Genomic DNA, 27,015 nt, shown 5'->3' with positions numbered 1-27,015 from the left:
AGAGCCATTGGGATTACATGCCTTTGCCTTTGCCTTTGCACCTGGCTTGTTTCCTGCTGCCTTATGTGACAGTTTGTCTTAAGGTTTTTCATATCAGTAAATGGAACTATGAATAACTTAAAAAAAATAGTGGAGCATTTTCTTTCTTTTGTATTTATTTATTTATTTATTTATTTAATTTATGTTTAGTTTTGATGGACATAGTACCTTTATTTTCTTTATTCATTTCTATGTGGTGCTGAGGATGGAACCCAGTGCCTCATATCATGATGGGAGCAGGAGCAGGAGCAGAAGTGCTCCTTCACTGAGAAGGAAGCCCTGGAGCATTTTCAATATTCACAAAAGTTGAGAGATTTTGCTTTTGCCACTTTTCACCTCTTCAATAGTTCTCCATGCATGGCCAGCAAAACCATTGCATTGAATGTTCTATTGTATATCTCTCAATGCTAAGTTTTCACAAATAGTTAAGACTATCAACAGTAATTCATTACTATTGTCACACTGGTGGTGTTTGGATTTCCTTAGTTGTCTCAAAACATGAAAAGTTTGTTTGCCTCATGGTCTAAATAGTTTCCCAAAGACTGAGTGATATTTTTTTTGGATGCACTCTAATTTACTCCACCCTATTGAGGGAGTGGTGATGCCAGAAGTGTGCCATTAGTGTGCTGAAACTTATCTCCTAGGGGGAGGACCCTTCCACCTTTTGACCCTGGGGGTGGAGTCCACAACCCAGGATATAGCTGTGGCTATGTAAAGCAAGTCCCAAAGTGATTCTCCCTTTTGTGAGGAGCCTGCAGGAAGGTGTCTTATGCAATTTGGAAGCAGTCTTAAATCTCCAACTTCTACCCCTGCAAAACGGTAAGAAATAAATGGTTGTTTGCAAGGTAGAGATGCGATGGGGTCTTGTTTTATAAGCCTGAATGAGCCAAAGCTCTGATATTTCCTCATAGTAGTCTGCCGTTGTTTGTTTAAACTAGTTTTGCTAATGGGGATTGAGCCTAGGACTACTTTATTGCTGAGCTACATCTCCAAAATATATTTTTAGTTGTCATGAATCTTATTTTACTTTTTTATATGTGGTGCTGAGAATTGAACTCCACATCTCACACATGGTAGGCAAGTGCTCTACCACTGAGCCACAATCCCAGCCCCCTCAGTCTATTTTTGTTATTTATTTTACTTTTTGAGTCAATAGGGTCTCACTGACTTGCTTGAGATTGGCCTAAAATTGGTATCCTCTAGGCTCGTATTTTGGAATACTTGGGATCTACTCAGGCACTAGTTTGCCCACATTATTTGCCCTTATTTAAGCGAGTTTGTGGAATATATTTGTTGAATTGGCCCTAACTCTTCAAAATGAGTTTGTGGAAGTGAAATCGCTGGGTCAGTACCCAAGGTCCAGCAACAGGGTTGAGTCTTTGCATTTCTGTGGGTTCGGTAGGTAGACTTCCTTTGCATTTTGTTCAGCACCTGTGTGGTAGAACATTTTTGTCTTTTTACAGTTTGGGGGGTCCCGGGGTTGGAACCCCAGGGAGATTAATTTCTGAACCACTTTTCCAGGTGGTTTTTTATATTTTATTTAGAGACAGGGTATGGCTAAGTTGCTTAGGGCCTTCCTAAATTGCTGAGACTGGCTTTGAATTTGTACTCCTGCCTCAACATCCTGAGCTCTGCTGAGATTATGGAGTGTGTGCCACCTTGCCCAGCCAGTCTTTTGTTATAATTGATTTTGGTTCTTTTTTTTTTTTCTGCCAGTACTAGGAATTAGACCCAGAGGTGTTCTACCACTGAGCTTTATCCCTAGCCTTTTAAAATTTTTTAGAGGCAGGCTAGCTTGGAACTTTTCATCCTACTGCCTCACCTCCAAAAGTAGAGTTATTTCATATTTGTTGTTGTTGTTTTTTTTTTTTTTTTCTGGAAGAGGGTCTTTCTATGTTGTCCTAAAGTTCGGGGTTCAAGTTGTCCTCCTGCCTCAGCTTTCTGAGTAGCTGAGACTACAGGCTGGTACTTTCTGGGTCCAGGTTTAGGTGTTTGTTTTTTATTTTCCTTATGATTTTCATGCAAATAGAGGTTTGACTCTAGTTGGGTGAAGTTTTCATCATTTCAGGAAAGTTTTGCAGTTTTATAATTGTAGAGCTTGCATGAGAGTTTATTCCTAAGTGTTTTATTATATATATTTGAGAGAGAGAGAGAGAGAGAGAGAGAGAGAGAGAGAGAGAGAGAGAGAGAGAGAGAGAATTTTGTAATATTTATCTTTTACTTCTCGGCGGACACAACATCTTTGTTTGTATGTGTTACTGAGGATTTAACCCGGGCTGCATGCATGCCAGGCTTGAGCCACATCCCCAGCCCAGTGTTATATATTTTTAACAATTACTGATTTCTGTGCTGAGGGTATAGGGTGAATGTTGAGCCTGTGTGGAAGTCCTGGGTTTTAATGTCTAGTGTTCACCTGCAGTGGCTCGCCAGCCACCCCCCAACCCTTCAACCCCTCATTTGTTCCTAATGAGTTTTCCCCATTGTATTCTAACTGGTTATTTTTTTAATAAAGATATTTGTTTTCTAGTATTTTTATGAGTTAATGAATGATAATATACATGCTCTATTTTTGGCAGAACTGGAGATTAAATTGAGAGATGCACTGATGGGTCAGCTTTTTTTCCCCCCCCTTTTGGGGATTTAGAGGTTAATCGCAGATATTTTTTTCTATGGAGATACATCTCAAACCCTTTTACATTTTTTGAGGTTTTTTTTTTTTTTTTTTTTTTTTTTTTTTTTTTTTTTTTTTTTTTAGTTGTAGTTGGACCCACTGCCTGTATTTTATTTTTATGTGGTGCTGAGGATGGAACTCAGCATCTCGCACCTGCTAGGCAGCAACCCCAGCCCCCCTTTTTACTTTTTAAGACAATGTCTCCCTCAGTGGCTGAAGCTGGCTTAAAACTGGGATTCCTCTTTCCTCAGTTTGAAGAGTTGTTGGGATTATAGGAGTGTACCACTGTAACCAGCTCGACATTAATTCCCTTGTGTGTGTGTTTGTGAGTGCATCCTGTGTGTGTGTGTGCGTGCATTGTGTGTATGTCCTGTGTGTGAGTGTGTGTGAATGAGTGTGTGTGTGTGTTTGATACTGCGGATTCAAACCATGGGAGTTTCAACATTAAGCTACAGCTATGCATTTTGTTGTTGTTGTTGTTTTTCCCTAGTGTTTGAATCCAGGGCTCTTAAGCACTGAGCCACATCTTCAGCCTTTTTGAAATATTTTACTTAGAGACAGGGTCTCACTGAGTTGCTTAGTGCCTTGCTAAGTTGCTGAGGCTGGCTTTGAACTCACAATCCTCCTGCCTCGCCTCTGGAGCCACTGGGATTATAGGTGTACACCACCTTGCCTGGTTTAGCCATGACAATTTTATTGCTTATTTTGGCACAAGGTTTGAATTTCCAGGCTGCTCTCTAACTTTCATTCCTCCTGCCTTAGTGCCTTAGTTTCCCTCTCAGAGACTGAGAGGGAATTATAAATGGTCATCTCTATGCCTGGCTCTCACATTTTCTAATGAAGACTTTTCCTTTAAAGTGTTTATGATAATCAATGGTAATCATATGTATACTAAGTGTATTTGTGATTGGTGCTGGTAGTAATGTTTCCACAGGAGTGTCACTATTGTACATATATCTTTTGTTTGTGAGCTTCTTTATAGTTCTATTATTATTTATTTTGTCTCCAGGAACTAGAAATGAGACCTAGGGGTGATCTACCACTGAGCTTTATCCCTGGCCCTTTTTATTTTTTATTTAGAAGCAGGCTACCCTGCAACTTTTCATCCTACTGCCTTACCTCTGAAGTATTTATTTCATATTTATTGTTGTTGTTTGTTTTCTTTTTCTGGAAAAGGGTCTTTCTATGTTGTCCAGGTTAGCCTTAAAGTTCAGGGCTTAAGTTGACCTCATGTGCCATTTTTCTGAGCAGCTGGGACCATAGGCTGGTACCTTTTGAGTCCAGTTTAGGCATTTGTCTTTGTTTTCCTTATGAATTTTATCCAAATATAGGTTTGACTCCATTTGGGTGAAGTTTTTTTATCATTTCAGTAAAGTTTTGCAGTTTTATAACTGTAGAGCTTGCATGAGAGTTTATTCCTAGGTGTTACATATTTTTAACAATTGCTGATTTCTGTGCTGAGAGTATAGGTGAATACTGAGCATGTGTGGAGGCCCGGTGTTCATCACCCCCCAACCCTTCAACCCCTCATTCATTCCTAATGAGTTTTCCCCCATTGTGTTCTAACTGGCTATTCTTGTTTATAAAGATATTTGTTTTCTAGCATTTTTATGACTTAATGAATGATAATATACATCCTCTATTTTTGGCAGAACTGGGGATTAAATTGAGAGATTCACTGATGGGCCAGCTTTTTTTTTTTATTAGGGATATAGGGGTTGATCACAGATATTTTTCTGCTATGGAGATACATCTCAAAGTCTTTTTATGTTTTTTTAAGTTTTTTCTTTTTCTCTTTTCCAGTTGTAGTTGGACCCACTGTCTTTAATTTATTTATTTTTTTATGTGGTGCTGAGGATGGAATTCAGTGCCTTGCCACAAACAAGCCCCTTTTGTAGTTTTTAAGATAATGTCTTTGTCAGTTGCTGAAGCTGGCCTCAAACTGGGATTCCTGTTTCCTCAGTTTGAAGAGTTGTTTGGATTAAAGGAGTGTATCTCTGTAAGCAGGTGGACATTAATTCCCTTGTGTGTGCTTGTGTGTGTGTGTGTGTATGTGTATGTATTGTGTGTTTTTGGCACTGGAGATTCAAACCAGGGAAATTTCACCATTAAGCTATAGCTATGCATTTTTGTTTGTTTGTTTGTTGTTATTTTTCCCTAGGAATTGAATCCAGGGCACTTAAGCACTGAGCCACATCTTCAGCCTTTTTAAAATATTTTACTTAGAGACAGGGTCTCACTGAGTTGTTTAGTGCCTTGCTAAGTTGCTGAGGCTAGCTTAGAACTCACATTCATTCTGCCTCATCCCTGGAGCCTTTGGGGTAACAGGTGTGCACCACCTTGCCTGGTTTAGCCATTACAATTTTTATTGCTTATTTTGGCAGAAGGTCTAAATTCCTAGGCCGCTCTCTAACTTCAGCAACTGAGGGGGGATTATAGATAGTCACCTCTATGCGTGGCTCTCACATTTTGTAATGAAGAGTTTTCCTTTGAAATTGTTTATGATAATAAGTGGTAATCTTATGTATAGTAAGTGTATTGGTGATTGGTGCTGGTAGTAATGTTTCCATAGGAGTGTTTCTATTGTACATATGTCTTTTGTTTGTTTGTTTTGAGGCCTATCCGGTTGTTTGTGAACTGCTTTTTGGTTCGTTTATTTATTTATTTAGGTACTGGAAGTGGACCCAGGGGTGATCTACCACCAAGATTTATCCCTGACCTTTTTTTTTTTTTTTTTTTTTTTTTTAGATCAGGCTAGTTTGCAACTTTTCATCCTACTGCCTCACCTCTGGAGTAGAGTTATTTCATATTTGTTGTTGTTTGTTTTCTTTTTCTGGAAGAGGGTTTTCCTATATTTTCCAGTGCAGTGTTAAAGTTGGGGGCTCAAAGTGTCCTCCTGTCTCAGCTTTCTGAGAAGCCGGGAGTACAGGCTGGTACATTCTGGGTCCAGGTTTAGGCGTTTGTCTTTTGTTTTCCTCATTTCAGGAAAATTTTGCAGTTTTATAATTGTAGAGCTTGCATAAGAGTTTATTCCTAGGTGTTACATATTTTTAACAATTGCTGATTTCTGTACTGAGGTTGTAGGGTGAATGTTGAGCATGTGTGGATGCCTGGAGTTTAATGCCTAGCATTCACCTGCGTCATCACATCAACCTTCCCCCAACTCTTCAAACCCTCATTTATTCCTAATGAGTTTTTCCCCATTGTGTTCTAATTGGTTATTCTTGTTTATAAAGATATTTGTTTTCTAGCATTCTGATGCCTTTATTTAAAGGATCATAATATTACATGCTCTATTTTTTGCGGAACTGGGGATTAAATTCAGAGCTACTCTCATCGGCCAACTTTTTTTTTAAGTTGGTAGTTTAGGCATTGAATCCAGAGATTCTCTGCCACTGTGCTAAATCCCAAGCCCTTTTTACTTTTTATTTTAAGACAGTGGCTTCCTCAGTTACCAAGGCTGGCTTCTAATTTGGTTCCTCCTTCCTTATTTTGCAGAGTTGCTGGGATTAATTAAAGGAGTGTACCTTTTTAACAGCTGGACATTCACTGTGTTGTGTTTGTGTGTGTGTGTTTGATACTGGGGATTGAACCCAGGGGAATTTAACCACTGAGCCACATCCTCAGCCAGTTTTTTTATTTTTATTTAGAGAGAGGGTCTTGCTGAGTTGCTTAAGGCTTCACTAAATTGCTGACACTGATTTTGAATTTGTGCTCCTCCTGCCTCAGCCTCCCAAGCTCATGTGTGCCACTATGCCAGCCTGTCCAGTTCTTTGTGAACTGCTCTATGGTTTTATTAGTATTATTATTTTTATTATTTTCTGGAACTAGGGAATTGACCCAGGGGTGATCTCCCACTGAGCTTTATCCCTGGCACTTTTCATTTTTTATTTAGAAACAGGCTAGCCTGCAACTTTTCTTCCTTGGCCTCAGCTCCAGAGTAGAGTTATTTCATATTTGTTGCTTGTTTTCTTTCTTTCTTTCTTTTTTCCTTCCTTTTTTCCTTCTTTCTTTCAGAGTGTCTTCCTATGTTGTGCAGGTTTGCGATAAAGTTTGGGGCTCAAGTTGTCCTCCTGTCTCAGCTTTCTGAGCACCTGGGACTACAGGCTGGTATCCCCTGCGTCCAGGTTTAGGCTTTTGTCTTTTGTGTTTTTTTTTTTTTAATTTTAATATTTATTGTTTAGTTTTCGGCGGACACAACATGTTTGTTTGTATGTGGTGCTGAGGATCGAATCCGGGCTGCACGCATGCCAGGCGAGTGCGCTACAGCTTGAGCCACATCCCCAGCCCTCTTTTGTGTTTCTCATGTTTTTCATCGAAATAGAGGTTTGACTCAAGTTGGGTGATGTTTTTTCTCATTTCAAGAAAGTTTTGCAGTTTTATAATTGTAGAACTTGCATGTGAGTTTATTCCTAAATGGGTGAAACTGGCTTTGAATTGTTAATATTTTTAACAATTGCTGATTTCTGTGCTGAGGTATATGTTCAATGTTGAGCATTTGTGGAGGCCCTGGGTTTAATGTCTAGTGTTCTTGTTCAGGGAGGCACCAACCACCAACCTGTCTATTTCTAATGAATTTTCCCCCATTGTGTTCTAACTGGCTATTCTTGTTTGTAAAGATATTTGTTTACTAGTATTCTTATAACTCAAACAAGAACTTTTAATACTTTTTTAGATTATAGATGGAAACAATATCTCTGTTTTGTTTTTGTATATTTTTATGTGGTGCTGAAGATCAAACCCAGTGCCTCACATAGGCTAGGCAAGGACTCTTTAACTGAGTTACATCCCCAGCCCACATAAGCAATTTAATGAATGATAATATATGTACTCTGGTTTTGGCGGGAGTGGGGGTTAAATTCAGAGCTGCACTCATGGGCCAACATTCTTTTTTTTTCTTGTGGGCGTTTAGGGGTAGAACCCAGATATTCTCTGTAACTAAGCTACATTCAAGGCTTTTTTGCTTTCTATTTATTTTATTTTTTTCATATTTTTTTAAATTATAAGTGAACACAATAACTTTATTTCATTTTATGTGGTGCTGAGGATCGAACCCAGTGCCTGACACATGCCAGCTGAGTGCTCTGCCTCTGAGCCGCAGCCCCAGTCCTTTTTTGCTTTATATTTTAAGAAAGTGTCTCCCTCAGTTGCTAAGAATGGTTTCAAACTTTGATTCCTCCTTCCTCAGTTTGCAGAGTTGCTAGAAAAGTGTGTACTTTATAAACAAGTTGGACATTCATTCTTATGTTGGGTGTGTGTGTGTGTGTGTGTGTGTGTGTGTGTGTGTGTGTGTGTGTTTGACACTGGGGATTGAATCCAGGGGAGTTTTACTACAGAGCTACAGCCATTGAGTTTTTTTGTTTTGTTATGTAGAGGTCATTGAACCCCTGGGCACTTAAGAACTGAATCACATCCTCAGCCCTTTTTAAATATTTTTTTACAGACGGTCTCACTGATTTGCTTACTGCCTAGTTAAATGGGTGAAACTGGCTTTCAATTGTTAGTCCTCCTGCCTCAGCTTCTGGAGCCACTGGGACTATAGGTGTGCACTACCTCGCCTGGCTTAGCCACAGCAGATTTTATTGCTTATTCTGGCACAAGGCTTAAATTGCCCAGGCTGCTCACTAACTTTCTGTATTTCTTCCTTATTACCCAAATGACTGAGAGGGAATTACAAATGGTTACCACTGTGCCTGGCTTTCATGTTTTTTGTTTGTTTTTAGTATATATATAGTTGTCAATGGACATTTTTAAAAATTTATTTATTTATAGGTGATGCTGAGAATCCAACCCAGTATCTCAACTGCCAGGCAAGCTCACTACCACTGAGCCACAACCCCAGTCTTCTCCTGTTTTTAATTAAGACTTTTCAAGTGTTTAGAATAATCAGTGGTGATCTTCTGTATAATAAGATGTATTGGTGATCTTTGCTGGTAGTAATGTTTTCACAGGAGTGTAGCTATTGTATGTATATCTTTGTTTGTTTGGTTGGTTTTGGTACTGGAGATTGAACCCAGAAACACTGCATCACATACCCAGCTAGTTTCTTATATTTTATTTAGAGACAGGGTTTTGGTGATTGCTTAGGGCCTCAGTGAGTTGCTTAAGGCTTTGGTGAGTTTCTGAGGCTGGGTTTGAACTTACATTCCTCTTGCCTCAGCATTCCATTCCATGTTTCTGGGATTACAAGGGGCCGGGGCTTTCCATTTTTTTTTTTTTTAATGATTTTGTAGCTTGCTAAAGAACTTTGGTTTTTGTCTGTGTTTTAAGGGTTTAGTAAGCAATTGAAGCTTTTATTTAAGCAAGGTATTAAAGCATTTGATAGAGATAGTGGCAGTAGGATTATAAAGAATGTGGAAATTTTATCATCAGCCCATGAGTATGTTAATTTTTCTTGTGAGATGTGTGCCTTCACAACACTCAGTTGTTTGAGTTTTCATAAAAGGAGTGTGTACTCTTGAGGTCTTAAACCTGAAAAGATACTTGTAAAATGCATACAGAAGCCTTGTTCTGCGATGTAGACAGGTCCTAGTTGAACCATCTGTGTGATCTGAAATTGTTTGTCTTTAATTTACTACGTGTAGATAGTGGAGATCTTCATACCTTAATTTTCTGGACTGGGGGTATATGGGTGCTGTACTAAGGAACTATAGCTCCAGTTATTTTAAATTTTCTTTTGAGACAGGGTCTCACTAAGTTTCCTAGCTGGCCCCAAACTTGTGATCCTCCTGCCTCAGATTCCCACCTCACTGGAATTGCATGCACATACCACGATTCCTGGCTTCCAACCTATTGTTTTATGTATACCATGTATTTAAAACTTGGTAACTTAGTTGGGTGTCGTGGTGCATGCCCATAAACTCAGCAGCTCAGGGTCCTGAAGCAGTAGGATCATGACTTCAAAGCCATGCTTTGCAACTTAGGGATGTCCAAAACAATTGGTGAAACCTCATCTCTAAATAAAACACAAAGTAGGGCTGGGAACGTGGCTCAGTGATTGAAGTCCTCTGGGTTTAATTCCTGTTACCTAAATATATAAGTAATTAAAATTTTCTAGCTTGTTAGGATAGAGAATAGTTTCAAAATTTCAAAATGAAAAGACTAAGAATAGTAATTTACTCATTTACCTTTATATGCTTACTGGTCAAAAAAAATTATTCTATCATCTTAAGGTACTGAGTAGTGCGCATATCACAAGTTATAGTGAAAACAGCTTTATGCTACTCAACTAATTTGACAGAAGTGTTTGTGAGCATGGCACAGAATTCTTATAGTTTTTGCCACTTTTAGAAATTCTTCCCAGGTCATCAAAGTTGAAAATACAGTGGAATATTGAGCATGAAGAAGAATGCTATGCAATTTGTATTCTCTATGCTTTCATTAAAATTATAATTAAAATTTGAACCTTGTTCAATCATTTACCTCTATGGATTATGAAATTCTGCTGGCAGCCAGTTGTTGTATATGACAGAAATGAGGAGATGATTTGCTGAATCAGAGTTTATTGAAATAGAATGAGAATTGTTGTGTAGGTTTACATGCTCAGAGGGGAGAGAATAATGTGAAAAATCTTCATAGATGAAGTACTTTAACCACATATTAATGGTTTCCAAAATTCTTAAAGCCCACTGTTCAATTAATATGAAAAAAGGCTTTATGAAAAGTAAAGTGTCCTTGAAGCTGAGATTTTTCTGTACAGGAGCAGTTCTTGGAGAAGCCAGCTTGACCACCTTGGTGGACAGTCAGGATAACAGGTAAGGTATCTAATTACTAGTTGATACAGGTGGTATTTGTTGATGAGGCTTCTGAGATTAATTTGCAGCTGATGAGGCCTTGTCACTGCTTGGCTCCAGGCTTTCAGAGAAGTGTCATGGTCTTTCATATGACAGAGGTGGCCCTACCTTAACCTAAGCTCTCAGGGTGTCTGGCAAAACTATGGAGTTGAGATTTTTCTGAAGCTCAGTAGTTTAGATCAGTGGCTGACACATGGAAAGTCTGATGGGACATATAAGGTCTGGCAACACATCATGCTCTAGCAAAGAGGGAAAAGTCTCCAAAACATCAAACATTTAGAAGTATTTAGAAATATTTCATAGTTACATAACGTATGGCCTAGCACCAAAACCAAGCCACCCTCTGCCCTGGTTCCAGGCTCAACCCATGACCAGGTGGATAGAAGATGCCATTATTCCAAGCCTTTGTAATTCTGGAGTCTGAAAAGGCTACCCAGGAGCTTTATGGAGTAATTGGGCGGAGAAAATGATTTCTTAGAAGAAGAACCTGGCTGGCCTGGTGGCCCATGCCTATAATTCTAGTGACTGGGAAGGCTTAAGCAGCAGGTTTGCAAGTTGGAAGCCAGCCTCAGCAACTTACAAAATGCTGTTCGAAATTAAAATGGCCACATTGTTACTCCATGATAGAGTGACCCTGGGTTCCATCCCCAGCACTGCCCTCACCACACCTCTCTAACCAAAAAAAGTGTGGTTGCTCCTGCCTACAGGACTGTGGGGTCCAGAAATAGACAAAGCATTCACTCTGGCTTCCCACATATCACAGCTAGTCTTTACAAGATTGGCCCCCTTCCCCATACCTCTTCAAATATATTTTCTAACAACTTTATCTTGTTCCCAAAGTTTGTGATATTGATTAAAATTAACATTCATTATGACATCTTGTTTCCAAAATTAATGTTTTTTTGACCCATGCAGGGCATGTGTTCCCTTCAGTCACCACATGTTCCCCTTACTGAAGTTTGGCTTTGCATATTTTTTTAATATATATATTTTTTTTAGGTGTAGATGGATACAACAAAATGCTTTTATTTATTTATTTTTTTATGTGGTGCTGAGGATTGAACCAGGTCCTGCTCCTGCTAGGCAAGTGCGCTACTACTGAGCCACAATCCCAGCCCCGAGCTGCATATATTTCATGTTGTTTGTTCCTAAATATTTTATGTCTGTTGTGAAAGGGAGACTTTTTTTTTTTTGGTGGTGCTGGGAATTGAACCCAACATGGTGTGCATGCAAGGTAAGCACTCTATCAACTGAGTTGCATCCCAGCCCTGAAAGGGACTTTTATATGAGGTTATTGCTGATTCAGTGATTTTTCTAATAATTTTCATGAGAATGAGAAATGATGGATTTTCATTTTCTTTTTTTCTTTCTTTTTTATTTTCTACTTTGTGTAATTGGTGCAGGTATCATCAGGTAGTAGAAATGTTCTTCAGTACTCCTGTCTGGTCCCTGAAAACTTGTGTCCTTTAGCTCCACCATGAGATTGGTTATAAAATTCAGTTGTACCTGTGTTAAACTCTTAACTGGGTGTTGACCTTATAAACTCAAGTGGGTGTTGACCTTACAAAATATGTTCCTGAGGCTGTGAGGTTGATATTAGATTCAGGTTAGATTCAGGTTCTTAATGTTTACATTTGTGGTCCTGTCTCTAGCTAACAATGTGGTACCTTTTAATTTTTTTTTCAGGTTCTAAGGATTGAACCCAGTGGTGCTTAACTACCAAGTCACCTACCCAACACTTTTTAATATTTTACATAGAGACAGGGGTCTCAGAAAATTGCTTAGGGCTTCGATAAGTTGCTGAGGCTGGCATTGAACTCACAATCCCCCTGTCTTAGCTTCCTGAGCTGCTGGAATTACAGGTAGGAGCCACCACTCCCAGCCTTGGGCATTATTTTCAGGTTTTTGTGTCACTGTTAGACCTGTTAAAACCTCTGCCATTGTTGTTTCTGTTTGACAGATCCACCCAATCCAATGATGGCATTTTTCTGTGTACTTGAACTTTACTTCATTTAGGACATGTTTTTTTTGTGCATCAAATTTGGCCTACCACATGTTTTTCTAAGTAAGGTTTCACTGGAATACAGTCATGGTTGCTTTCTTGGCACAGGAGCAGAGTTGAGTAGTGGAACACACTGGATGACCTACAAGGCAGAATTATTTACTGGTTGGCCCTCCAAGAAGGCATTTTCTAGTATGTGCATTCCTGTATCCTTCACCTCCACTAGACAAGGCTTGTGGCCTGTGTTAGTCAGGTTTTTATCACTAACTACAAAGTTCATGATAAGAAAACTAGTTTCAGAGGTTCAATCTATGGTGGACGTACTCCATTGCTCTGGGCCCAAAATGAAGCAGAATGTCATGGCAGAAGGGCATGATGGAGGAGTGCTGCCCCATTGATGTTGGCCAGGAGACAGAAAGAGGGGAAGGGGAAGAGGCCATAGGGAATATGGACCCATTCCAGATAGGTACCCAGTGACCCACTTCCTTCAATCATACCCCACCTGTGTATGATTACCACCCAATTACTCTATTCAAAATAAGATGAACTGATTTAGGTCACAGCTCTAAGTGTAATCATTTCACCTTTGAATCATTCTGCATTAACAGTTTTCACTTTATGTCCAAATCATAACATGATCCTTTTCAATTAGACTGCGGGGACATTGCTTCAATATTTTCCTTACCAGGAAAACTGCTGCCCTTAAAAGGGTATATGTTCTAGTGGGGGAGAGATTGGCAATAGGAAAGAAATTAGTAGATGGTGCAGTAAGTTACAAAGTTGTGGAGGAGGATTGAGAGGAAGCAGTGGATGGTACATTAGACACTGAGGTTCTTCCTAGGCCTGGCATCCATGAGCTCTTCCATTTGTCTTTCACCTTTGACCCTTCACGTGAAACTGGACTTTTCACACCTACTTCCTGCATCTCCCCAGCTGCAGCCAGTGCCCTTCCTGGTCTCTACAAACTGTGAGTACTGAGGTGAAGAACCTGCTGGACAAAGTCCTAGGGTGAGTGCTGCTGAAAATGCACCCAGGGCTGTGTGGGTGGGGGCAAAGAGGGTCTGGAAGAGGGAATTGAAAGGGAATTGCTGTTGGGTGGCCTGGCCCAACAAGCTGCAACCAGATGGACCCTCTTTCCTGTGTCCAACCCCTTTGTGGGTCTTTTGGTAATCTGTCTTGCTTTTGAGTTTGAACTTGACCTGTGGACATTGACTGCATGATATTGATATGGGAGTTATAAAAATTTTCATCACTTGTGTGTTTTCAAAAATGATAGAAATAATGGACCCATGTGAGGATTGTAATGGAAATTCAGTAGAAGTAATTTGTAATGTCTGGCACATGGTTAAGTACCAGCAACATTTTCGAAATGAAGTAAAATAGTTGTATTCCATATAGTTATAGTGCTTAGGAACTTTGGTTTTTATGATTAATTGTTAGTAATAGTTGAGTGTTATCTTCTATAAGATGGAAGGGAATGATCAACTTTAGTTTCCTCTGAGTATTAACTGAAATGGTTGAATATAGGTTTTTCCAAAAAAAATCAAGATAAGATGTACTTAAGGAATACATTTGTTATTGGTTCATGTTTTTAGGCACTTGGTGGATATTTTCTTACCAGGAGGAACATTTATATTTTCAGTATAAAGATTTCATAGAAAAATAAGCAGAGTGCCTTTATTTTAAAATTAATGGTAATTTCAGTCATGTATTTAAAAAATAAAATACTTTTGTGTTGGTACTTGTCATCAAGTTCCTATAGGTTGACGCCTCCAGGATATTAATTGTGAGGAACAGAGTCTCAGGCAAGTGGTACATTTCTGGTGTTGTAACTAATAATTTTATTAAGTCCATATTTGTGGTTATATGATTGAGGTTTTATATATTTGATAAATATTTTTAAGAATAACTTCAGGGCTGAGGTTGTGGCTCAGCGGCAGAGTGCTTGCCTAGCATGTGTGAGGCACTGGGTTTGATTCTCAGCACCACATATCAATAATTAAAATAAACGTCCATTGACAAATAAAAAATATTCTAAAAAAGATGTAAAGATGCTATGTCAGTTTTTCATGGCTGTGATCAAAATAACCTAAACAAGAACAACTTGGAGAAAGAACAGTTTATTTTGGTTCATGGTTTCAGTGGACTCAGTCATGGTCAATTAGCACCATTGATCTGGCACCCAAATGAGGCAGAATATCATGGCAGAGGGTATTGTAGAGAAAGCTGCTCAGCTCTTGGCAGTGGGGAACCAAGGTAGAAAAGGAAGGGGCCAAGGACAAATACTGTCCTCAAGGCCAAACCCATAATGACTTACTTCCTCCATTCATGCCCCATATGCCTATACTTTTCACCACCTCACTGTGGTCCCTTCAAATTATTAAGCCAACTAATAGATTAACCCACTGGTAACGTCAGAACTCTCATGAACATTCACCTCTGGAACATGGTGGTATTGCCTTAACCATGGACTTTCCAGATTAAAAACAGTAACAGATTTTATTATTGGTTCTATTTTAGCATAATGTAGTTGTTATAACTGAGTTTCATGATGTAATTTGTTTTATGGCTTTGTATTGTCCAAGTGTCTAGAATATCAGAAGAAACTCAGACTCAATAAAGAGCAGACATGAGGAAGGTTGGTTATTAGGGGCAGGGTTATAGCAGGGGAATTGATCCTATGAAGTCAACACAGGATTGACATGTTCACATCTGAGATGAGAAAGAGCAAATTCACTTGAATTTGTTCTGGTTTGGTGGCCCCATATTGTTGGTGGAATTAGAAGACTAAGGCTCTAGGACTTGTTTTGTTCTTGTGATTAAAAACCAGGGCCTGGTACAAGCTAGGCAAGCAATCACTGATTGACACTCCTAGCTTTAGGCAGCAGGCTGTAAAATTTTAGGCAGCTTTTCTACCTTAGCCTCTCTTTGGAGCACAATAGACAATTTTAATTGTAAGGCATATAAGTAAGAGTAATTTATATAAAGGAACAAAATGATGCTTGTTCACAGGAATACACTTAAGGTATTGCTCTATGATGTAATGTTTTCTGACAAATGCATCCTGAGGTAATTTTGTCCATATGCAAACATCAGAGTATGTACCCACATAAAGTAAGATGGCTACATCACTAAGCAATCTAGTCTGATGGGACCAACTTATAAACTGATCTTCATTGACTGAAATATTATGTCATTTGTGACTGTAACTGGGACCACAGAGGTAAACCTTTTGTCAACAGTTCAGTATCAGTATTTTTTATGGGTTTGCATGATTCTCACACAAAAAAAATTGAGGTTTGAGCAGAAGACTTGCTCCTGGACGTCTCCTATATCAGACTTTCAGGAAGGGCCAGTTTGACCCATTCATAGCCAGTACCTGATGTGTGAGAATCATGTTACTGAAATGACTAGGAAGAAGCCCTTTCCATCTTGAGGGGCTTTACTGGTGGCCAAGCCGGATGTCCCTGCTTCAGATGGTAAGTCTCCTTCCTTCATATAGTGGTGGGGTGGAATGGGGGTAGGGGGTTGCCTAGAACTTTTGATTTTCTGAGATTGGATTGTCATGGGACTGCTGGGCTCCTGTCACACCTGGGGCTGAACACTGGACACAGCAGCAGAGCTGGAAACATCACAGGCAATCAGGCCTCTCAGCTCTACCATGCAAGTGTGAGAAATAGGGTTATGAGGAAACTCCATAGGTGCAGAGTAGGTATGTGTGCAGGAAATAAGATCCAGCTGAACAGTGCCAGTGTGGGCACCGGATATGGGGATTTGGCTGGGCAATGCAAGTGTTGTGGCCTTTTTTTGGGGAAGCTGCAGATAGATACTCCATAAGCCCCCCCCCATGCCCAGCATCTCTTCCTTTTGGTGTTACTGGCTTTTTACACTTGTTGCCTAGATTTCTTGCTTTGGACCCATTTAAATTTCTTTTTAATATTCCCTGCACCAGTCCTGTGCCATTTTCCCATTCCCACATGTTTACTGCCTGGTCGTAAAAACTTGGCCTCACAAAATTACTATGTCATTGTGTACAACTTCCATGGCCATAGATTCCCATCCTTGTCTAGGTTTAAAGAACCTTTCCTTAGATACATAGTCCTGGGACAGTGCCTGGGCCCCTTAGTAGGGATCATTAAGACATCCTCTTTCTCAGACCTGTGACCATGCTCCAGGACCCCAGACAGCCTGAGGTGGACCTGAACCTTGAGCTTTCCTCCCCCCTGTGCCACCTGATCCACTGTCTCCACTCCCTTCCACCCATCCCCTGGGACTGGTGGGGGGGCTTGGTAACTGGCTTTCCAGACCTGGGCCTGGCTCTTTGCTATAGTCCCAGACCACTAATCTCCAGGACCCTGGCCCTATACCCATCTCTGGATCTCAGGCCCCTTGCTGGTGCCTCCACTTGAACCCTCCCTCTTTAGCCCTGGTGCTGTGGCATCCCTGCACTGCCGGTCCCTCCAGTCAACCTGATTCTCCCCAGCCTGGGCTCCTTAATGGGTCCCGGGTCCCTACCCACCCAGACACCAAGGTTCATGCTGGCGCTGGCATCTTTTCCACACCCAGGGCCCTCCTTTGGCCCTGCTTGGCTCCAGGTCCCTGTCTGGAGGATCTACTCCCCTGGATTGCAGAGGAGTGAAATGGGCTGGCCTCTGAGCCCTCGAGGCTCCCTAGGGGAAACACAGCCCTGCCCCTCGCCTGGGCCCCCTTGGCTTCCCGTAGCCTTACACCTGGCAGTGGACGTGGGCGCTGCGCTGACCTTGGCCTGCGGGATCCCCTACCTTCCCTCCCCTGCCCTCTTCCCTTGGGGGCTGCCCCTAACCCAAGCCAGCCCTCCCTAACCATGGAGCTTTAAGCTCCAGTCCTGGGGCCTGGCTCCTGTGCCGGGCCCCTGTGCACGTGTTCGTCGTCGTGTCTCGTGGCGTGCTGTGGGGTCGGGTGGTGCCGCTCTGGGTCGTTGGGTCAAACCGGGGGCCCCGTGCTTGGGTCCCCTACCGCACGCACTCCCCTCAGTGCCCCTTACACCCCCCCACCCCACTCTTTTCTCCTTCTCCAGTGTTTGCCATTGTTTCTGATTTGCAAAGGAAGGGAGCATCCAGGAGGGAATGGACATGGGGTTGGGAGTGTTGTGTGGCTCAAATGGAGGCAAATGTAACTGGGGCTTTCTCTCAGTGTCATTCATCTACAGGTCACCTTTTATACCTCCTAGGGCAGCCGGGAGGAATTTTCAGAGAAGGAACCTTAGAATTTTCCCCTGACTGTAGCTCAGGCCAGAAATTCCTCATGTTGTTCCATACTCCTTCATCCACTTCCACACATCCAAGGAAGATCGGGACTAGGGACACTGTATACTCAAGCCAATTGCTCTCTGAGCCTGGACAGAAGAGTAGGAAGAGGCTTCAGCAGACCCCAACATACCTGCTCTGTGTTTAACAGGTGATTAACAGCTGCCTAGGCCAGAAACCTTTCACCCTAGTCTTGACGAGTGGTGGCTGCACTAACTGCATTTAAATAGCCGACAGGTACCCATCATCCTCCAAAATAAGAGAAAGAAAGATGTACCTCAAACTGATGTGGGATGTATGGAGAGGAGCTTACCTCAGTATAGAGGTAAGCTCCTCAAAATATGAATCTCCAAATATGATATCACTGGTTATTGGTGAAGACTGCTGCTTCTGCACATGTTGAAGTTTGAACATTAGAGAAGCAGGCCAAGGCAAGCAAATGAAGCAGGGTTTATTTAAAAGACTACTCTTGCGAGGGAGAAAGGGGGCATAGCTGCTATCCTGGTAGCCCAAGAAGCCAGGTGTTCTGCCCTTTTTATATGTCCTAGGCTTCCTTTGATGTTCTCCTTCCCTCCTTATTTTTCTCCTTCCTGTGGTCATGACTAGGCCCAGGAATGCTTGGTGGGATGGCCAAAAGGAGGGAAATAGGTAGGCTGAAGGTGGAAGGGCAGGATGGAGTAGAGGAAAAACACCCTAATAACCTTATAGCTCCTTGTAGGGCAGAGATTTTCCTGAGACTGGTTACTTTGACAACAGGTTGGAGCAGGGCAGGTTCCTGATAAGATCCCTCAGGGACAGTCTCCCACTTCCCAGACTCACTCAAAATTGGCCTCCTAGATGTGACCTCTTTATTTACTTATCTATACTGATGCCTGTCTAATTCTGGTTTCCACACCCTTAGAAAATCGTTCTTTAGCTCCCAGAGTGCTCCCCAAACTCTAATACCAAAAGGAATCACCTGCTCATACTTTAACAGGAGATTCTGATTCAGTAGGTCTGTGGGGAGCCTGAGAGTGCAGTTCCAGCCTGCTCTCAGGTGAAGGCCTCCCAGCAGGGAACACCTCACAGCAGTCAGTAGACTACAATCCATCATCAATGGGACCCAGGCCCACAGGGCAGAAAGTGGGAAGGCTAAGACAGCCTTATCTGTTTTTCATTCACAAACAGGACCCTGTTTCTGGCTGCTGCAGCACACTTACCACCACTGAAAAGAACAGAAGTGAAGTTATTTGCTTGGTGAGGTGTGAATAGGCGTGGTTGGAATGAGCCATTAGGCAGGCAAGACAACACAACCTCTGCCTCTTGATTCTGCTTTGGATCAGTGAGACACACTGATCTTCAGCACCATGATGCTCCAACATCCACCCTTTCAAATGTTAGGATATACTCTGGGGTATTGATGTTGCTGGGAAAGAAAGTTTTATTTTAGGTAGTTAAAATTTTTTTACATCTCAGTAACATTGTTTTCATTTCAGTGGCCTTTAGTGATTAATAAGTACACTCTACGATTTGTCAGGATCTCTTAAGCAATGAGTTAAGATATTTTTTCTATTTTCTAAAAACTTTTTCATAAACCTAGAACATTAATAAACAATGGGAGATCAAGAGTCTGTCTTTTTATATCTAATGACAGTAAAAGAATTGTGCAGATCATTTATTCAAACACTTCTAATTGTTAATCAAATTTAAGTTCCTTCCTTTTTAAAAAAGTTTTTAGTTGCTGATGGACACAATAGCTTTATTTTATTCATTTATTTTTTATGTGGTGCTGAGAATCCAACCCAGTGCCTCACACATGGTAGGCAAGCCCCCTACCACTGAACTACAACCCCTGCCAGTTCCTTCATTCTTGAGAAAAGACCATCTTTTTCATATTTTGCCCTTTGCCTTTCATATTTCCCTCTAGTTTTCTCACTCTGAATAAAACAAGATAAAAGGGATAATGTCAATTTTTCATAAGAAATGATATGCTTTCTATGATAAACCTAATGATAACTCACTTATAGGATTCTGAATGATAGGAGTAGCATATTAGCCAGGGCCCAACTCAGAATCTGGTGCTGGTAAGAGCTTAAGTTTGAAAATGGCAAGACAAAAGTTGGGGCTAAACCTAAAGGCAAATGACAAAAGAAGGGGCTTTTGTTTTGCCATTCACTGAGGGTTTTGCTCTTCTGCTTTACAACTAACTGACTAAATTCATGAAATAACTACTTACTTATTTTTCTTTTATTTAAAGAGGAGATAAAATGTCATTTAGAAAAATTCTCTGGGCTGAAGCCATACCTCAGTGGTAAAGTGCTTGCTTCACATGTGTGATGCACTGGGTTTAATCCTCTGTACCACATAAAAATACATAGATACTGTGTGTGCATCTACAACTAAATAAATATTTTTAGAAAATCCCTCACAATTACTATAATCCATTAATACAAATCTCATTATGTTATTATAGACCAAAAGAGGCTGATTTAATCTGAAAATCTTCCTAAAGGTCTAGAATATGAAGGGCACAGATGGAAAGTGTGCCTGCACCAAGACACTACTATAGCTGGATATTCCAGGTTCAGTTTGGACACCACTCCACCTTGTACCTTCCAACCCAAACAAGGAAGGTGTGAATCTGCAGGGCTCCTGTGTGGGGCTGGCAGGCCAGGGCAGTGGATCTGAAATAGAAATGGGTTTCAGAGACCAAAAAAGCTGTGGGAATGCCCCTGGGAGACATATGTTGTGTCCAACAGGCTCATCTTCCCTTCTGTACTTTTGCATGCACTGATCTTTTGGGACTAGGAACCTCATCTACAGTAGCTTGGGGATGCCAAGTCCTGATAGGTGCTTATACAGAAGCCTCCAATCCTATCCATAAAGGAAGTAATTTCTGTGAGTTTAAGGATCCTTCTCAGCAACCCTCAGGAAAGTGGATTGGTTCTTGCTTGCTCAAGGCTTTCCCAAGGTGGGGAATTTCCCCCCAAATTGTGGTACCTTTCCAGGTAGAACTCAAGTACTACAGAATTCTGCACCTGCTCCCACAGAAGAGAAAAGAATTAGTTTTTTTCATGTTCATTTTTTGTATTGTTTTAAAATGTATCTATTGACATATTTACAACAAACATTGAAGGGGTTCATGTTATATCTTCATTCATACCAAGGGCATTGGTCACTTCCACCAACTTGTCTTCCATCTTCTCCTCAATTCTTCCTAGACCCTAATAATCCTTACTCTACATTCAAGTAAACTTTTTGTTTATAAAATTCTACATTAGAGAGAGAACATGCCATACATGTAGCTCTTTTCATAACACCTTGCTGAAATATGCTTGATTGAATAATAATGCAGAGTTGATGACATTGAAGGGATCATTAAACAGGGGGGCCGGTGTTTCTATAAGACGTAAATATATGTGTGCTTCTGATAATTTTTTAATAATCAATTTCTGGTAATCTTGTAACAGTGGGCCATACCTGTAATCACACCTATTAAGGAACCTGAGGTGGGAGGACTTCAATGTTTAGATAGCCTGGGATATTTAGGAAAGCTCTGTGGCTGAAAGAAAATACCAATAAAGGGGCTCTGGTAGTAAAACATGAAAAATTCTTTTACATAAGGGAGATGTATTAAAGGGCCACAGTTTTGTTCTTCATTTGGTTTATGCTTCTAAGATAATAAGCAATATGATCATGTAAGAATAATCAAACCTTTACAAAGGTTATTTGTTGTACTATGTTTCAGGAACTGTTGTTACTTTGCTCATATTTCCTTTTTTCTTCTTCAGTACTGGGAATTGAAGCCAGGTCGCTAGAACAAAGCTACATTTCCAGGCTTTTTATAATTTTGAGAGAGAGTCTCCTTTAGTCCCTCACCTGATTTCAGACTTTTATTCCTTCTACCTCAGCTTCCTAGTTGCTGTGATGACAAGTGTGTGACACAACTATGCTGGACTGACCTATGGTTTCTTAGAATCCTAAGACATAAGTTTCAAAATTGAGAATTTTGGTCTCACTTCACAGATTGAATAATGTCCACCAGCTGTGACTTAAAAATTTTAAATTTATAATCACATTTTAGTCTATTAAATGTTGAGATAAGAATTTAAGTCTGAACCATATTTTTTTTTGATATTTGAAGAGTATAGCTTTCCATTCCCCCACCCCACCTCTGTATTCCCCTTAGTCTTTATAATTTAGGAATTCATCAGTAGAGAAACAAAACAGGTAGCTGAGAATTCCAATCAAGAGTGGAGAATTGATTTCCATCTTTTCTCCTAACAGGACTCTCTACAGAGGACTCAATTCCAGCATTGCCTTTGGTGTGATTTTGGATAATGAATTAAGCCTTTGTAGAAGCAAAGGTACATGCCCTGAAGAAGTGCTGTGATAATGGGATTTCACATACACAAAGAAAACAGAGAATCTGGTCTTTCATAATAAGTAAGCCTTTGTGAAATATTTTAGCCTTAATCTACTTAATCTAATTAATTAATTACTTAATCTAATGAATTACTCATACCAATTAGATTTATTATAATTGCATCCAAGATGATTTGTCTTCTTTTTTTCTTTTATTTTTTAATTTTTTCTTCTTAGATATACAGGACAGTAAAGATGATTGCTTTTCTACTGAAGTTCATCAGACCCAACCTTGTGAAGCAATTTGCTGCCAAGAGTACCATCATCATCCAACATAATGAACTCTACCTTGAAATTGTTCATTCAAGTGGGCCATAAATAAATAACAAATGCTGAGCAGCCACTCAATTTTTTCCCTCCTCTTTCAGCCCTGCCACTGCTTCTTCTGATCTAGAGGCCAAAGTCATGGACCAATCACTCCTGTGACAAGCAGGCTCTGGAATCTACAGAGTGACAGTAAGATCCCAGTTGCCTTTGTCACTGAGCTTAGAAGATTCTGGGAAGTGGTTCTCCTTTCTGTCCCCAGCTGGGAGAACCGAGGTGGGAAAGCCTAAAATATAGGCCATGGGGGCTGCTATATTTGGTCTCCTTCCACCTAGACACTTTCCTAGCGCCCATACACCATAGAACCATCCCTAGTTCTACCTGCCTGCCTTTCCAGAACCGTATGCCTATGACATCAAAGAACTCAAATTCATCCTCAGGAGAGTGCCATGCTGCAAAGCAACCAGACAGTCGCCTGATCTGGCAGCTTCTCTTGGTAAAATCTGTATAGTCCTAGAGACAGGCTTCTCAGAGACATGCAAACTTCTAACCCTGATTCATGACCACTGAGTTCTAGAAGTACTGAGTGTTCAGATTGGTAGATTTTGTTTTTACTTCTGTTCAAGAAAAATGTAAGATGTATCACTTACCAAAGTCTCCTTGTTTACTTTCTAATAGGCAATTGATGTTATTGTACAGGCTCTCATGAATATTTGGTTCTCTTGATCAACAGGAGGTAGAATGAAGAGAGAAGAGAGGATGGAGGAGTGCTGCAAGCAGTAGGAGACAGAGCTCTGATTCTGAGCTGTGCTGTGGACTGGACACCGGAGCCTTAGAGATGGTCTCCTTTGGTGGACAGAGGTATGGAAAGTATCCAGAGAGGGCGATGCAAAGAAGCCCCAAATTTTAGCCTGAAACAAATATATCCAAGTATAGGAAAGAAAGTATGGGATTATAGGAGCTCTTTAGCTGGGAAATGTGTCTCTTTGCACAATATCTGTATCCTCCATCTACCTAAGGAAGGGCCTGGAGTCTTCAGTGTCTAAGACAGCCACAAGGCTGTCCCTGACCAGCACAGCTTCTCAGACACTAGCATCTCTGAGTGGTGTCACTGTGATCCAGTTTAATACCAACCAGGGAGAAGAGGTCCTGGAAGGCAGAATGTCTGCCTCTTGTCCCTGGATCCCTGTGGTAATGAGTTAACCTATATAGAAAATGTACAAATGTCTGTATTTAAACAATGTATTTCTTGATGGAAAGGCTTACACAGAAGAAAACCTATAAAGTATCTAGATGAAATTTTGAAAGACATGTTTTCTTTTACCTGTATATTTTCTCAAAAAAAAATTATATAAAACTAACCTTATAAAAACATCCTAAAAATTTTAAATATTCTTTTTATGGAGAATATGTATTTTTAAATATTTTTTCTCAGTTTTAGATGGACACAATACTTTTCTTTATTTCTCTTTATGTGGTGCTAAGAATCAAACCCAGGGCCCCACACATGTTAGGTGAGCACTGTATTTCTGAGTCACAACCCCAGCCCAACAGGAAATGTATTATTTTATGTATCCATTTTTCTGGGGTTGTCAAAAGTAAAAGAGATTATAATAAGCTCAAGGCACAAAGTCTAATATAATAGCACGATTGTATTCCTTCAGTCTTTAGGAACCCACCCTGAACACAGACAGTTTATGCACAAGGGATAAAGAAAATTAGCAATCCGATCAAAAACCAAAAGCAGATTTCAGACTGAATATCAGAGAATGTCTCTCAAAAATCGCACAGCAACTGGCCCATAGAGAGAGTTTCAGAAATTAGAAAAGACTGGACAGGTAGCCATCAGCACCAGAGTAAACCTCTACAGAGCCACAAAGCCCCTGGCAAATGTCAGAATACTGGGTCATTCCAAGTGTTTTGGGGGAATATGTGCATGCATTACTGCACATTACTATTGGAAAATAAATGCTGCACCCTAAGGAACAATCTGTCAATTATTGGTAAAATTAAGGTCATACACTTTTTATGAAACAGTTTTATTAATCGTCACCTGTACTAGAGAAATTCTCCCACAGGTTCATAGAGACAATTATGTGTGGTTATGGAGACAGCAGCAATACAAATGTCCACTGCAGAACAATAGAGAGTTGGGGTGTGCTAAGGCACATCAGAGGCTACTATGTCAGAATTTGAAGCAGCAGATGAAATGTACATAAAAAGATCTTAATAAGTTGCAGATGGGGACTTTGAGTGCAGATTAGTGGTAGAGTGGTTGCCAGCATGCATGAAGTCCTAGAGTCAATACCCAATGATACTTAATAAAATAGTTGAAAGAAAGAAAAAGAAAAAAAAAAGGAAATGTTAAAACTTCTTCTAAATACAATTGGGTATGTCCCCTGAAACTTTTTACATCAATTAAAAATATAATCTCCTGAAGAATGAATCAATCCTCTTCCTATAACTTGTTAAAAGTTATGTGTGAAAATGGTTCACTATTGTGTTTATACAAAAAGCTTCACAAAATCTTGCAAATCAAGAGGTTCAAATATTTGTGTTCACTCTTGAAACACAGTGAAACTGTCAAGGCCATCAAGGGTATGCATATCCACGGTCTTAGGAGTATGATCCAGCACCACTGAGTCTGGTCTCTGAAACCAGATAGTCCATATGTGGAGAACTAGCTAGGTGTAGTGACCCTTGCAGGCAATCCGAAAAAAGCAAGAGACTGAGGGAAGAAATACAGATGTTTGAGGCCATCCTAGGAAAGATAGCCAGATCTTGTCCCAAACACAAGATAAAATGGGCTGAGAGAAAGATCTGTGGTAAAGCCTAATATTCAATCATGAGAATCATCGAAAAACTAACAAAAATTAAGTGCAGAATTAGACCAGTGATTTTGAATTTTTTTTTTGCATTTTATTTAGAGACAGAGTCTCACTGAGTTGCTTTGCACCTTGCCCTTGCTAAGGCTGGCTTTGAATTCAACATTCTCCTGCCTTGACCTCCCAAGCTGCTGGGATTACAGAGGTGCACCACCATAGATGGTTAATTTGTCTATGTTTATTTGAAATAGAGAAAGAATTTTTGGAGTGAATTGAAATTTGAAAGAACTAGAGGCTCGCTTCTATCCTCGCATCCTTTCCCTAATTCAATCAAAACCAAGGAATTTCAAAAATGCCTTCAGGATTGGTCCCCTTGCATCTTAATCTCATGAGGTTCTTCAATCAATGTATGATGCAAATGAATGTCCCTCCCACATGATTGGGTGTTGCTTCTGAGGTCAACTACTGGACAGAACACTATGAAAAGCTTCAGTCCATACCAGACTGAATGAGTTGGTCCTTTTCCTAGGCCAGGTACACACACACCTTGGCATGGTAGGGAAGCTGAAGCTATGGCAGTCTGTCAGTCAACCTGGAGATCATTGACTCTTAGGAGATCTTGTCCAGAGCCCCGCATTCCCCTAGGCCTGAACTCAGATAATTTTTCTTCACTGAGCTGCCACTCCTGCCAGTGCCTCCAGAGCTGCAGAGATGTGAATTTTCCAGTAAGCCAACTGCCTCACTGGGCTTACAAAGAGCAGAGAGCTGTCTTTGGGGAACTGAGGTCGTGCACTAACAGTATGTGTTGTTACACAGGAGCAGGGAGTTGAGATGGACCAGCACCAAGTTCAAGACCATCCAGCAGCCAATGACTAAAACCTCTCAGGAGCTCTAGTCACCTCAAATATCTGCAAACATTATGGTCAGTGGGACCAATGGGTCCTGAACTAACCAGGAGGTGCCAGTGCCTGGACAATTGGACAAACCCACACTCAGGCCTTCTCTTGGAGCCCAGCATGTCCCTAGAAGCTGCTGAAAACAGAGGCTCACATCCCAGAGGAACCCAGAAAGGAAAGGAATCTCATCTTGAGGATGCCTTGGAGTACAATGCCCTTCAGCCAAAGCGCTAGAAGGAACCTGAAATACACCACTGGGGACCTTCATACAGCCCCTGTGGACTCATGCACTGGGACTATGCTCTGCATGCCTAGGCACTTTGAAATCTTGGCTGTGGTAATCATCCCTCAATTTGTTCTTTATCTCTGAAATGATATAAAGGTTCTTGAATAAAAAAAATTCTTTGTGTAATTAATTTGTTAGAGAACTCTTATTTTTTTTTAATTGGTTGTTCAAATCATTACAAGGCTCTTGACATATCATATTTCAAACATTAGTTTCAAGTGAGTTATGAACTCCCATTTTTACCCCAAATACAGATTGCAGAATCACATCGGTTACACATACACATTTTTACATAATGCCATACTAGTAACTGTTGTATTCTGCTATCTTTCCTATCCTCTACTATCCCCACTCCCCCCCATTTCTCTTTTTATCCCGTCTACTGTAATTCGTTTCTCTCCTTGTTTTTTCCCCCTTTCCCCTCACAACCTCTTATATGTAGTTTTTTATAACAATGAGAGTCTCTTTCCATTTCCATGCAATTCCCCTTTTCTCTCCCTTTCCCTCCCACCTCGTGTCTCTGTTTAATGTTAATATTTTCTTCCTGCTC

At 40.5% G+C, this 27,015-nt stretch overlaps 1 long non-coding RNA gene across 5 annotated transcripts; it reads left to right on the top strand.

The window, feature by feature from the left end:
- Positions 1 to 728: 728 nt before the first annotated feature.
- On the top strand, positions 729 to 26,591 carry LOC144364909 (uncharacterized). 5 transcript variants are annotated; one of them, XR_013423024.1, is made up of 9 exons: positions 729 to 858; positions 10,410 to 10,464; positions 12,190 to 12,365; positions 12,464 to 12,697; positions 13,347 to 17,941; positions 22,057 to 22,215; positions 22,372 to 22,650; positions 23,192 to 23,319; positions 26,100 to 26,591. It is a non-coding gene; the product is annotated as an uncharacterized LOC144364909 (long non-coding RNA). The 5 variants fall into 5 exon arrangements; XR_013423025.1 differs by lacking the exon at positions 12,464 to 12,697 and having other exon boundaries at positions 13,439 to 17,941; XR_013423022.1 differs by lacking the exon at positions 12,464 to 12,697.
- The last annotated feature ends 424 nt before the right edge of the window (positions 26,592 to 27,015 follow it).

The sequence above is a fragment of the Ictidomys tridecemlineatus genome, chromosome 1 (assembly GCF_052094955.1).
Source record: "Ictidomys tridecemlineatus isolate mIctTri1 chromosome 1, mIctTri1.hap1, whole genome shotgun sequence".
In the NCBI taxonomy this organism is placed as follows: Eukaryota; Metazoa; Chordata; class Mammalia; order Rodentia; family Sciuridae; genus Ictidomys; species Ictidomys tridecemlineatus.
Note: the sequence above shows the minus strand (reverse complement) of the source record. Positions and strands in the feature narration are given on the sequence as shown.